This window comes from Pseudophryne corroboree, chromosome 9, assembly GCF_028390025.1.
Source record: "Pseudophryne corroboree isolate aPseCor3 chromosome 9, aPseCor3.hap2, whole genome shotgun sequence".
Classification (NCBI taxonomy): Eukaryota; Metazoa; Chordata; class Amphibia; order Anura; family Myobatrachidae; genus Pseudophryne; species Pseudophryne corroboree.
This window is the reverse complement of record NC_086452.1, coordinates 272,186,918-272,200,977: the sequence shown is the minus strand read 5'-3', so window position 1 is coordinate 272,200,977 and position 14,060 is coordinate 272,186,918. Positions and strand designations below refer to the sequence as shown.

Genomic DNA, 14,060 nt, shown 5'->3' with positions numbered 1-14,060 from the left:
ACAACAAGTCCCTTACAGTGTTGCTGTGTTGTGCTGCATCAGACCAGTGGTAGCGTCCGGGCCATCAGTCATTCCAGTGACCAGGCAGTCACAGTGGTATACACTGTTGCTATATGTCCACTGCTGCCGTATTATTATAATAATAATAATAGGTTATAACAACAACAAGTTCCTTACAGTGTTGCTCTGTTGTGCTGCATCAGACCAGTGGTAGTGTCCTGGTCATCAGTCATTCCAGTGACCAGGCAGTCACAGTGGTATACACTGCTGCTATATGTCCACTGCTGCCGTATAATAATAATAAGTTATAACAACAACAACAACAACAGGACCCTTACAGTGTTGCGGTGTTGTGCTGCATCAGACCAGTGGTAGTGTCCTGGCCATCAGTCACTCTAGTGACCAGGCAGTCACAGTGGTATATGCTGCTGCTAAATGTCCACTGCTGCTGTATTATTATTATTATAATAATAATAATAATAATAATAATAACAACAACAACAAGTCCCTTACAGTGTTGCAGTGTTGTGCTGCATCAGACCAGTGGTAGTGTCCTGGCCCTCAGTCATTCCAGTGACCAGGCAGTCACAGTGGTATATGCTGCTGCTATATGTCTACTTCTGCCGTATTATAATAATAATAATAATAATAATAATAACAACAACAACCACACAAACAAGTTCTTTACAGTGTTGCTGTGTTGTGCTGCATCAGACCAGTGGTAGCGTCCTGGCCATCAGTTATTCCAGTGACCAGGCAGTCACAGTGGTATACGCTGCTGCTATATGTCCACTTCTGCCATATTATAATAATAATAATAGGTTATAACAACAAGTCCCTTAAAGTGTTGCTGTGTTGTGCTGCATCAGACTAGTGGTAGTATCCTGGTCATCAGTCATTCCAGTGACCAGGCAGTCACAGTGGTATACACTGCTGTTATATGTCCACTGCTGCTGTATAATAACAATAAGTTATAACAACAACAACAACAGGACCCTTAAAGTGTTGCTGTGTTGTGCTGCATCAGACCAGTGGTAGTGTCCTGGCAATAAGTCATTCCAGTGACCAGGCGTTCACAGTGGTATACGCTGCTGCTATATGTCCACTGCTGCCATATTATAATAATAATAATAATAATAATAATAATAATAACAACAAATTCCTTACAGTGTCGCTGTGTTATGCTGCATCAGACCAGTGGTAGTGTCCTGGTCATCAGTCATTCCAGTGACCAGGCAGTCACAGTGGTATACGCTGCTGTTATATGTCCACTGCTGCCATATAATAACAATAAGTTATAACAACAACAACAACAACAGGACCCTTAAAGTGTTGCTGTGTTGTGCTGCATCAGACCAGTGGTAGTGTCCTGGCCATAAGTCATTCCAGTAACCAGGCAGTCACAGTGGTATACCTGCTGCTATATGTCCACTGCTGCAATATTATTATTATTATTATTATTATTATTATTATTATTATAATAATAATAATAATAATAATAATAATAATAATAACAAATCCTTTACAGTGTTGCTGTGTTGTGCTGCATCAGACCAGTTGTAGTGTCCTGGCCATTAGTCATTCTAGTGACCAGGCAGTCACAGTGGTATACTCTGCTGCTATAAGTCCACTGCTGCCATATTATAATTATTATAATAACAACAACAAGACCCTTACAGTGTTGCTGTATTGTGCTGCATCAGACCAGTGGTAGTGTCCTGGCCATCAGTCATTCCAGTGACCAGGCAGTCACAGTGGTATATGCTGCTGTTATATGTTCACTGCTGCCGTATTGTAATAATGATAACAACAACAACAAGTCCCTTACAGTGTTGCTGTGTTGTGCTGCATCAGACCAGTGGTAGTGTCCTGGCCATCAGTCAATCCAGTGACCAGGCAGTCACAGTGGTATACACTGCTGCTATATGTCCACTGCTGCCGTATAATAATAATAATAATAATAATAAGTTATGACAACAACAACAACAAGTCCCTTACAGTGTTGCTGTGTTGTGCTGCATCAGACCAGTGGTAGTGTCCTGGCCATCAGTCATTCCAGTGTCCAGGCAATCACAGTGGTATACGCTGCTGATAAATGTCCACTGCTGCTGTAGTATTATTATAATAATAATAATAATAATAATAATAATAATAATAATAACAACAACAACAAAAAGTCCCTTATGTGTTGTGCTGCATCAGACCAGTGGTAGTGTCCTGGCCATCAGTCACTCCAGTGACCAGGCAGTTACAGTGGTATACGCTGCTGCTATATGTCCACTGTTGGTGTATTATAATTATAATAATAATAATAATAACAACAGGTCCCTTACAGTGTTGCGCTGCATCAGACCAGTGGTAGTGTCCTTGCCATCAGTCATTCCATCGACCAGGCAGTCACAGTGGTATATGCTGCTGCTATATGTCCATTGCTGCTGTATTATAATAATAATAATAATAATAATAACAACAACAAAACCCCTACAGTGTTGCTGTGTTGTGCTGCATCAGACCAGTGGTAGTGTCCTGCTTATAAGTAATTCCAGTGACCAGGCAGTCACAGTGGTATACGCTGCTGCTATATGTCCACTGCTGCCATATTGTAATAATAACAACAGCAAGTCCCTTACAGTGTTACTGTGTTGTCTTGCATCAGACCAGTGGTAGTGTCCTGGCCATCAGCCATCAGTCATTCCTGTGCCGCATATTGTGTTTATATAACTCCAGAAACATAATGTAGAACAAAAATTTGGAGGACAAAATAGGGAAAGATTAAGAACCACTTCCTCCTAGTGCTGAAGCTGCTGCCGCTAGCCATGACATAGACGATGAAATGCCATCGTCGTCTGCTAAGGCCGATGCCCAATGTGATAGTAGAGGACATGTAAAATCCAAAAAATAGTAAAAAGACCTAAAAAAATAAATTGAAATGGTCTGAGGAGAAACGTAAACTTGCTAATATGCCATTTATGACACGGAGTGGCAAGGAATGGCTGAGGCCCTGGCCTATGCTCATGACTAGTGGTTTAGCTTCATGTGATGATGGAAGCCCTCATCCTCCTGCTAGAAAACTTAAAAGAGTTAAACCAGAAAAGCACAGAAAAGAACTGTGCATTCTGAGATGGTATCACAAATACCCAAGGAGAGTCAAAGTGTGTCGGCGGTTGCGATGCCTGACCTTCCCAACACTGGACGGGAAGAGGTGGCTCCTTCCAATATTTGCACGCTCCCTGCAAGTGCTGGAAGGAGCACCCACAGTCCAGTTCCTGATATTGAAATTGAAGATGTCACTGTTGAAGTACACCAGGATGAGGATATGGGTGTTGCTGGCGCTGAGGAGGATGTTGATGATGAGGATTCTGATGGTGATGTGGTTTGTTTAAGTCAGGAAATGGGGGAGACATCTGTTGTCTGTGGGATGAAGAAGCCCATTGTGCTACCTGGGCAAACTACCTAAAAAGCCACCTCTTCGGTGTGCAATTATTTCTCCACAAATCCGGACAACAGGTGTCAAACCGTGTGTTGCCTCTGTCAATCTGTAATAAGTAGGGGTAGGGATGTTAACCATCTAGGAACATCCTCCCTTATACGTCACCTGCAGCGCATTCATCAGAAGTCAATGTCAAGTTGTGAAACTTTGGGTAAAAGCGTAAGCAGTCCACTGACACCTAAATCCCCTCTTCCTACTGTACCCAAGCTCCTGCAAGCCACACTACCAACTCCCTCAACGTCAACTTCCTCCTCAGCCAGGAACATCAGTAGTACTGCAGGCCATGTCACTGTCAGGACTGAGGAGTCCCCTCCTAACCGGAATTCTTCTGGAGGATCCTTGAGTGGTACGCCTGCTGTTGCTGCTGCCGCTGTTGTTGTTGCTGCTGGGAGTCGATGGTCATCCCAGAGGGGAAGTCGTAAGACCACTTGTACTACTTCCAGTAAGCAATTGACTGTCCAACAGTCCTTTGTGAGGAAGATGAAATATGACAGCAGTCATCCTGTTGCAAAAACAGATAACTGAGGCCTTGACATTTATGTTGGTGTTAGATGTGCATCCGGTATCCGCATTAGTGCAGTGGGATTTAGACACTTGATGTAGGTATTGTGTCCCCGGTACCAAATCCCATCTAGATTCCACTTCACTAGGCAGGCGATACCGAGAATGTACAAAGACGTCAGAAAAAGAGTCACCAGTGTCCTAAAAAATGCGTTTGTACCCAGTGTCCACTTAACCACGGACATTTGGACAAGTGGAACAGGACAGACCAAGGACTATATGACTGTGACAGCCCACTGGGTAGATGTATGGCCTCCCGCAGCAACAACAGCAGCGGCAACAGCAGCATCTCGCAAATACCAACTCGTTCCTAGGCATGCTACGCTTTGTATCACAGCTTTCCGTAAGAGGCACACAGCTGACAACCTCTTACAGAAACTGAGGGACATCATCGCAGAATGGCTTACACCAATAAGACTCTCCTGGAGATTTGTGATATCGGACAATGCCACCAATATTGTGCGTCCATTACATCTGGGCAAATTCCAGCACATCCCATGTTTTGCACATACAATTAATTTGGTGGTGCAGAATTTTTTTAAAAATGACAGGGGTGTACAGGAGATGCTGTCGGTGGGCCGAAAAATTGCGGGCCACTTTCGACATTCTGCCACTGCATGCCGAAGATTGTAGTGACAGCAAACACTCCTGAACCTGCCCTGCCATCAACTGTAGCAAGAGGTGGTAATGAGGTGGCATTCAACACTCTATATGCTTCAGAGGATGGAGGAGCAGCAAAAGGCCATTAAAGACTAAACATTCACCTACGATATAGGCAAAGGAAGGGGAATGCACCTGACTCAAGTGCAGTCTAGAATGATTACTGTCTTGTGCAAGGTTCTCCAACCCTTCGTTCAGACACTGCCAGCTTGAGTCAGGTCATTCTCCTCATCAGGCTTTTGCAGAAGCATCTGGAGAAATTGAAAGGAGGAGCTATGACAGAGCGATTCCGCAAAGTATGTGGGACTTGTGGATGGAGCCCTTCATTCGCTTTGCCAGGATTCAAGGGTGGTCAGTCTGTTAAAATCAGAGCACTACATTTTGGCCACCGTGCTCGGTCCTAGGTTTAAAGCCTATGTTGAATCTCTTTTTCCGCTAGACACAAGTCTGCAAAAGTGCCAAGACCTGCTGGTGAGTAAATTGTCAACTCAAGTGGAACGTGAACCGTCAACAGCTCCTCCCTCAATTTCTCCCGCCCCTGGGGCTGCAATGAAAAGGATAAGATTTCCTAGCCCACCCGCTTGCGGTGATGCAGGGCAGCCAGGAGCAAGTGCTGACATCTGGTCCGGACTGTAGGACCTGCCAACGATTACTGACATGTCTACTGTCACTGCATATGATTCTGTCACCAATAAAAGAATGGTGGAGGATTATATGAGTGACAGCATCCAAGTAGGCATGTCAGACAGTCCGTATGTATACTGGCAGGAAAAAGAAACACAAAGCACAAACTGGCTTTATTTTACCTAAGTTGCCCCCCCTCCAGTGTGTACTCCGAAAGAGTGTTTAGTGCAGCCGGTAACCTTGTCCTCGATCGGTGTAGTAGGTTACTTTCACAAAATGTGGAGAAGATGATGTTCATCAAAATGAATGATAAATTCCAATGTGGAGAAGATGATGTTCATCAAAATGAATGATAAATTCCTCTAGGAAGACCTTTACCAGCAATTGCCTCCAGAAAGTACACAGGGACCTGTGATGGTGGATTCCAGTGGGGACGAGGAGGAGGATGTACACAGTGAAAGGGGTGAGGAATCGGAGGATGAGGAAGAGGTCGAAATCTTGCCTCTGTAGAGCCAGTTTGTGCAAGGAGAGATTGATTGCTTCTTTTTTGGTGGGGGCCCAAACAAACCACTTAATTCAGCCACAGTTGTGTGGCAGACCCTGTCGATGAAATGATTGGTTTGTTAAAGTGTGCATGTCCTGTTTATACAACATAAGGACAATTCCCAAGGACAATTCCATCTTGAATCTCTTTTTTCTTCTTATCATCATGTGCTGTTTGGGGACTATTTTTTTAACGTGCAATCCTGTCTGACACTTTATGTCCAGTGGTACTGCCATTTAATTCCAGTGATTTGAATGTAGAATTCCAGTGATTTTGCCATTTAATTCCAGTGATTTGGACATATAATTCCAGTGATTTGGACGTATAATTCCAGTGTTTTGGACGTATAATTCCAGTGATTTTGCAGTATAATTCCAGTGATTTTGCCATTTAATTCCAGTGATTTGGACGTATAATTCTAGTGGTTTGGACGTATAATTCAAGTGATTTTGCAGTATAATTCCAGTGATTTAGCAGTATAATTCCAGTGATTTAGCAGTATAATTCCAGTGATTTTGCCATTTAATTCCAGCGATTTGGATGTATAATAATTCAAGTGATTTGGACGTATAATTCCAGTGGCAATTGGTTGTGTCTCTTGGCTTAGTCATACAGCTACCTAATTGCACCTCTTCAACAACTTTGCATGAGGTGCTGTTTGGGGCCTAGTTTTTGAAAAGTGCCATCCTGTCTGACACTGCCATATGAGTCCAGGGGTACTGCTGTATTAGTCCTTGGGTGCTGCCGTATAAGTCCAGCAATTGCAGAATTTTAAAAAAATGACAGTGGCGTGCTGGAGATGCTGTCAGTAGACCGAACAATTGCGGCCCACTCTCGACATTCAGCCACTGCATGACACTACTAGATGGGCCAGGTGGTTGTATCGGTTACCTTAGTCATACAGCAACCTCGGTGCACCTTTTTTTGTTCTTTGCATTATGTGCTGTTTGGAGCCTCGTTTTTAAATCTGCCACCCTGTCTGACACTGCAGTGCCACTCCTAGATGGGCCAGGTGTTTGTGCCGCACACTTGTGTCGCTTAGCTTGGTCATACAGCCCCCTCAGTGCACTTTTAGGCCTAAAAACAATATTGTGAGGTGTGAGGTTTTCAGAATAGACTGGAAATGAGTGGAAATTAATGTTATTGGGGTTAATAATAACGTAGGAGCAAAATTATCCCAAAATTCTGTGATTTTAGCTGTTTTTATGTTTTTTTTTAAAAAAATCATCCAGATCCAAAACCAAAACATGAAAATGGTGGTTTTGGCAAAACCAAACGGTAAAAGTGGAATTAGAACCAAAACACAAAACACAAAAAGTGTCAGCCGCACATCTCTAGCAACAATTGCTGACCTTATTGAATCTGCAGATCTAGCTTGTATTACAGAGACCTGGCTAGATGAAAATGCAGCACCTATATTGGAGGCTGCAGTTCCAACAAACTACTCTGTCATCCACAACCCAAGACTGGACCGCAGGGGTGGCGGGGTTGCTATCTGCTTCAAAAAATACCTTAAATTTAGGGTCCACCCTATTGAAATTACTCGCTCATTCGAGTGCATTGCTGCCCGGAGTTCGACAGGTTTAGGTTTTAGAGTACTTCTCATTTATCGGCCCCCTGGAGATGAAAAGATATTTCTACAAGAAATTGCAGACACTGTTGCTGGCCTGGTTCTGGAACAGCAAAGATGGCCCATCCTCGGGGGTTTCAATGCATGGGTGGATGATGAGCTCACACGCCTTGGCCAAGACCTCCTGTGCATAATGAATGGTCTGGGCATCACACAGGTCATTCCTTGTGCCACACATAAAAGTAGTCACACTCTTGATCTTGTCTTTCAGATTGGAATATAAGTCACTGACCTAAAAATAAACCCAGTCATCTGGTCAGACCACCACTCCCTTTGGTTCTCAGTTGCAACCCCTCAATTAAGATGTCTGCCCGTGTGCCACCCTGTCTGACACTGCAGTGCCACTCCTAGATGGGCCAGGTGTTTGTGCCGCACACTTGTGTCGCTTAGCTTGGTCATACAGCCACCTCAGTGCACTTTTAGGCCTAAAAACAATATTGTGAGGTGTGAGGTTTTCAGACCGGTATCAAACCTTCCTTTTCTAAGAAAGGTTATTGAGAAAGTGGTTGCAAATCAACTGGAAACCTGCCTGACAACCCATGATATCTATGATCCATTCCAATCAGGATTCAGGAGAAGACATAGCACTGAAACTGCCCTGGTGTATGTGTTAAATGATCTTCTGATGGCAAGAGACAGAGGTGACTGTTCAACATTAATCATTCTGGATCTCTCTGCAGCTTTTGATACCGTGGACCATGGGCTTCTGATTGAGCTACTGATACATTTTTGTGGACTGGATGGCACAGTCCTAAGCTGGTTCAAATCATTTCTCACAGGTCGGTCACAGAGAGTATCGTCTGGAGTATACTCATCACCATCAGTGCCATTGCCATGTGGTGTCCCACAAGGTTCTATACTATCCCCCATGCTTTTTGCAGTAGACATACTCCCGCTGGGAGAAATAATTAGGCGCCATGGGCTGGACTACCACTGCTATGCAGATGATACACAACTGTACTTGTCCTTTGCTCCGGGCACTGGTAACAGCAATAGCAACCCTAAATGGCTGTCTAGCTGAACTCCAGGAGTGGATGAGTGCCAGTTGGCTGCAACTGAACCCGGATAAAGCAGAGGTCCTTATGATAGGACCGCAACATCAGAGGACAAGACTGCCGCATAGTCAACCAACTGGACTAACACTCTGGGATTCAGAATTACAAACCACTGGTCATGTGCAGAATCTTGGCATTGTCCTGGATGGTGGCTTGACACTTAAACATCAGATATCAGCCACAATCAAATCCTCATTCTTTCACCTGAGGAACATAGCCAGAATCAAGCACTTAATTCCCTCAGATGATCTGCCAAAAGTCATCCATGCATTTGTATCATGTCGATTAGACTACTGTAATGCCCTCTACCTTGGTCTCCCAGCAAAAGAATTGCACCGCTTACAGCTGGTGCAAAACACAGCTGCCAGGCTGTTATCCGACCAGCCCCGTTCTAGCCACGTAACACCCATACTCTACTCCCTTCACTAGCTGCCTATAAGATGGCGAATCATCTTCAAGACTGTCTGAGTTTCAAAGCATTACATGACCAGGGCCCAAGGTACCTGAAGCAGCTTCTGACCCCATACTGCCCCACTCGATTACTGCGATCTGTAGATGAAGGACTTTTAGCAGTACCTAGAATCTCCTGTAATTCATCTGGGGGTCAAGCTTTTAGTCATGTGGCTCCGACTCTATGGAACTCACTTCCCCGCACAGTGCATGAGGCACCAACTATAGAATCCTTCAAAAGTAGACTCAAGACTTTCCTGTTTACTCAAGCATTTCCATAATGTCCCTTTAGTATCTACATGCTTCTGTATTTTATGAAAAGCTTTTCTGTACTTCATTATTTTCTGTACTATATTATGGTATGTATCTATTAAGTGCCTTGAGTCCTATTGGAGAAAGCGCGCTATATAAATAAAATTATTATTATTATTTTATTATTATTATTATTATTATTATTATTATTATACGTGTATACAGTATACTAACTTTGGGGCTTATTTACGTTTGGCTGTAAGTCATTTTCATGTCCATGCTGATAGATAATACTTTCTCAATCTCTCTGAAATGCTTTTACAAAAGTAGGCAACTATGGTTTGTAAATCAGAGAATCTGGGATGCCATTGACCACTGACATTCAAAACCCTTTGATGGCTTGCTGTCAATGTTTTTACTACTGATGGCAGAGGGAAGTTGTTTCTCGACCACTGATGTGTTTTCTTTTTCTGTGCAGCTTCACAGCCCCATCTAGGCTATCCATAACCTAAACTGTTATGTTTTGGTAGGCTCAGATTGGCTGGCTCAGCGTGTCAGTCATTCACTGCTCAATCCAGTGTCAGTGCCACCTCGCTGAGTTAACTCTGCCTCCATGGGCATGCTCCAGTCAGTCTCATTGGACAGTGTCTGCGAGTCTTAAGAAAATAAACACAGCTACAGCCCACCTCCCCCAGACCCTCCCTGCTCTATGCTGCTACCAGCAGTTTGACGAACTGTGTAGCAGGAGTCTGTTTCATGAATGAAACATTGACAGTTTTCCTGTTTATGATACATGGCTATCGATGGAGCACACCAATTGTGATTGTGGCCACTTCAATGGCCAACCCTAGGGTCTCGAGTCTGGAGGGTTGCTAATCCTGTGTGGGCCATGGGCCTAAATCAGACCTGGTCGCACACAGGCTATTTTTTGCACTGCTGCGACCAGGTAATTGCCGTCCACAGGGAGGGGGGGATTCGCTGTGCAGGGCTGCAAACTCTTGTGCGGAGAGCTGCACAAACAAAAGCTCAGGACTTACTCACCGGCTGCGATGAACCAGGATGGAGCTGACGTCAGGATCCCTCCCTGGAAATGGACACTCCCTGAAAACGTTCAGTTGACGCACACGAACGGCCTCATCCTGTCAATCTTCTAGCGATCGCTGGTGCGATCGCCTTCTTCGTTAGATCCGTCTCTCCCTGGTGACGGCTGTTGCCAGGGATCAACGCGCCTGTGCATTGCGACCCATGCGCAGGCGCACTTCAGACCTGATCGCATCGCTGCGAAAAATGGCAGCGTGCGATCAGGTCTGAATGACCCCCCATGTTCGGAAATCTGAGAGGTGGCGGGCTGCAGGGAGTATGTAAACCCATGGCACATTAACATAACAGTGATATCAGTATTGTTTTTGGTGCCGGCTCTCTCTGCTGCTACCACCAACTCCGTGGTCCAACTACTCTGCGTCTACCTCCTTCCCTCTCTTGTTTACTGTTCTCACCCACCTGCCTACTCTTTCCCAGCCTCGGGGCAAACAGCCACATTCCTGCCAGATCTCAACAAGCATGTCAACGACAGCTTTACAGTGTCTGGATATGTGAGGTTAACCCTCTTTTTAAATGACTAGATATTATTTTAACTTTACTTCACAATAGATGGTCAGTTTAATGTAAAGAACTATGGCATTATTCTGCACAATGATACGTCTTTCTCTGAATATTTCAAATAATTTTAGTGGGAAATGGAATATAAACGGATTTGAGGGGGCTTTGAGGCATACTGTATATGGGTTCATGATGAATATAAAGTGGCATGGAGGTACACTGAGGCATAGAAATGAACATGAATGGGCTCTAAGGCATATAAAGAGACGTGAGAGAGCTCTGATTACATGTAAATGGGCATGATGCTGCCCTGAGGCATTTGTAGGGGCATGAATGAGCTATGAGGCATATAATGGGGCATGATGGGGATCTGATGGCATATAAAACGAGATTTATGGTAAGAACTTACCGTTGTTAAATCTCTTTCTGCAAGGTACACTGAGCTCCACAAGGATTAACATTGGGGTGTAGAGTAGGATCTTGATCCGAGGCACCAACAGGCTCAAAGCTTTGACTGTTCCCAAGATGCACAGTGCCGTCTCCTCTATAACCCCTCCTCCCTGCACAGGAGCTCAGTTTCGTTAACCAGCCCAATGCAGTAGCAGGTACTAGAGACGACAATCGCTCATAGCAAATTACACCACACTCGCCACAGGAGAGGGTGTCAGCGGCTATGCCACACCAACCCAAAGAAGCTAAGTGCGTCAGGGTGGGCGCCTTGTGGAGCCCAGTGTACCTCGCAGAAAGAGATTTAGCAACAGTAAGTTCTTACCATAAATTTCGTTTTCTGCTGCGGGGTACACTGGGCTCCACAAGGATTAACATCGGGTATTTCCTAAAGCAGTTCCTTATGGGAGGGGACGCACTGTAGCGGGCACAAGAACCCGGCATCCAAAGGAAGCATCCTGGGAGGCGGAAGTATCGAAGGCATAGAACCTTATGAACGTGTTCACTGAAGACCACGTAGCCGCCTTGCACAATTGTTCAAGGGTCGCACCACAGTGAGCCACCCAAGAAGGTCCTACCAACCGAGTAGAATGGGTTTTAATGGTAGCAGGAGCTGGACGACCAACATTACTTTGGTGAAAACTCGGGGAGCCGTTGTCAAACCAAAGGGTAACGCCCGAAATTGGTAATGAAGGTTGCCCACCGCAAACCTCAGGTACTGCTGATGAGACACTGCAATAGGAATATGCAGGTAGGCATCCTGTATGTCCAGGGAGACCATATAGTCCCCAGGCTCCAAGGCCAGAACAATAGAGCACAGATTTACCATACAAAACTTGGAGACCCGCACATTCTTGTTCAAGGACTTCAGATTGAGAATGCGCCATGAGGACCCGTTCAGTTTCGGGACTAGAAACAGCGGTGAATAGTACCCCTTGCCTCTCTGAGCCAGAGGCACCTGTACTACACTCCTGTGGTTAGGAGGAAATGTACCATGCAGAGTGTTTGCCTTTGTCGTGTCTGGAGGAACATCTGTCAGGCAAAATCGATGAGGGGGACAATTCTTGAAGGGTACGGCGTAACCTCGAGTGACGACTTCCCTTACCCAGGCATCGGAAGCGGTCTTCAAACATTCCTGGGCAAAACCTAGAAGTCGGCCCTCCACCCTGGGATCCCCCAGAGGGAGGCCCGCCCCGTCATGCAGCAGGCTTATCAGTTCTGCTGTCTGGTCGGACGTAGCGCCATAGACCCCTATAGTGGGTCCAACAACCTCAGTGCCTGCTCCGCAATTACATTTAGGAATGAACCTAATCAATGGATAATTAGGAATTGTATTGCAAGCTTATATTTACAACATTAGGGCACAATAATCTTTTGTTACTCCCATCCAACTTATGCAGCATACTACGGGCTATTTATAGCAGGAGAATATACCAGAATGCCATATTCATCTCAGCTGCAAATCTTCATGTTCATTCAATAGGTTACTCTGTTGCAGGATCATCCATATCGATACTTTTTTGGATTTCCTTTCTGACAACTTCATTGTAGGACTATCCTCCTGTTTAATAGCCTACCAGTTAAACAGCACATTCAGTGACACATATACATATTATTTATTTGTATTGATTTTAAAGGATCAATTTATATTTACATTTATTTTAATTTTTTCAACTTTCGTCTCTCCTCCTGTACTCTCTCATCTGGTTGACGGTGGCCCTGGACACAGACATTGTGCTTGTACCCAGACCAAATCACCATCACAACAGACAGTAGAAGTACCCCTCCACACACACTCTCTCATCTGGACATTTGTGACCGGGCCCTACAAGCCCTGTCCCCATTTAGTACAGAAAGTAGAAGTGTTTCCCTCCCATTTCCTGTTTTAATCGGCCCACGGCCATACTATCCTGAATGCGCCCAATCACGTCCGATCTTGGAAGCTAAGCAGTTATGGCCTGGTCAGTACGTGGATGGGAGACCTCCAGGGAATACTAGGTGCTGTGGGCTATTTTCTTCAGGAGATTTTCACACCATTCCTATCTTATTCTCTGAACTTTCAGATAATTAGTTTCTCAACCTGATCAGGAGAAGCTTGCTACACAAACCCTGTCCCCATTCAGTACAGAAAGTAGAAGTGTTTCCCTCCCATTTCCTGATTTAATCGGCCCACGGCCATACTATCCTGAAGGTGCCCGATCATGTCCGATCTTGGAAGCTAAGCAGGTATGGCCTGGTCAGTACGTGGATGGGAGACCTCCAGGGAATACTAGGTGCTGTGGGCCATTTTCTTCAGGAGATTTTCACACCATTTCTATCTCATTCTCTGAACTTTCAGATAAATAGTTTCTCAACCTGATCAGGAGAAGCTTGCTATACATTCTGACCCTTTCTGTGACCATGTGGATATTTTGATTTTCAAACAAATATCCAAGAATAACAACAATATTTTCACCTGCCACATCTTGAACCGTATTTGGTACAACGGCAATCAAGATTTTTATACCATTTTTGTTCACCTAGTGTGACTCTATTCATAGCCAAAATATTAAAAGTTAAGTTTTAATAACACACCACAGTGGAAGGACTCAAACGGGTCCTTCCCCTCATCATTTATCCTTCATTATTATTATATCCAATACAAGAGTGCTTCCACACAAGGTTATTTGTCTTTCTCTTGTTTCTTCCTGTAGGTTAACTACAAAATCCATGGGAGCACCACCAAAACCCAGTACTATTTAGGATTTA

The 14,060-nt window shown here is 44.6% G+C and overlaps 1 protein-coding gene and 2 pseudogenes across 5 annotated transcripts in view; 2 read left to right on the top strand and 1 right to left on the bottom strand.

Moving 5' to 3' along the window:
* The window catches only part of PDE4DIP (phosphodiesterase 4D interacting protein), a 1,081,329-nt gene that overhangs the window by 169,417 nt on the left and 897,852 nt on the right, over positions 1–14,060 (bottom strand). The gene's annotated exons all lie outside the window — the stretch shown is intronic.
* On the top strand, positions 13,205–13,322 carry LOC134961787 (5S ribosomal RNA; annotated as a pseudogene).
* Positions 13,480–13,597, top strand: LOC134963219 (5S ribosomal RNA; annotated as a pseudogene).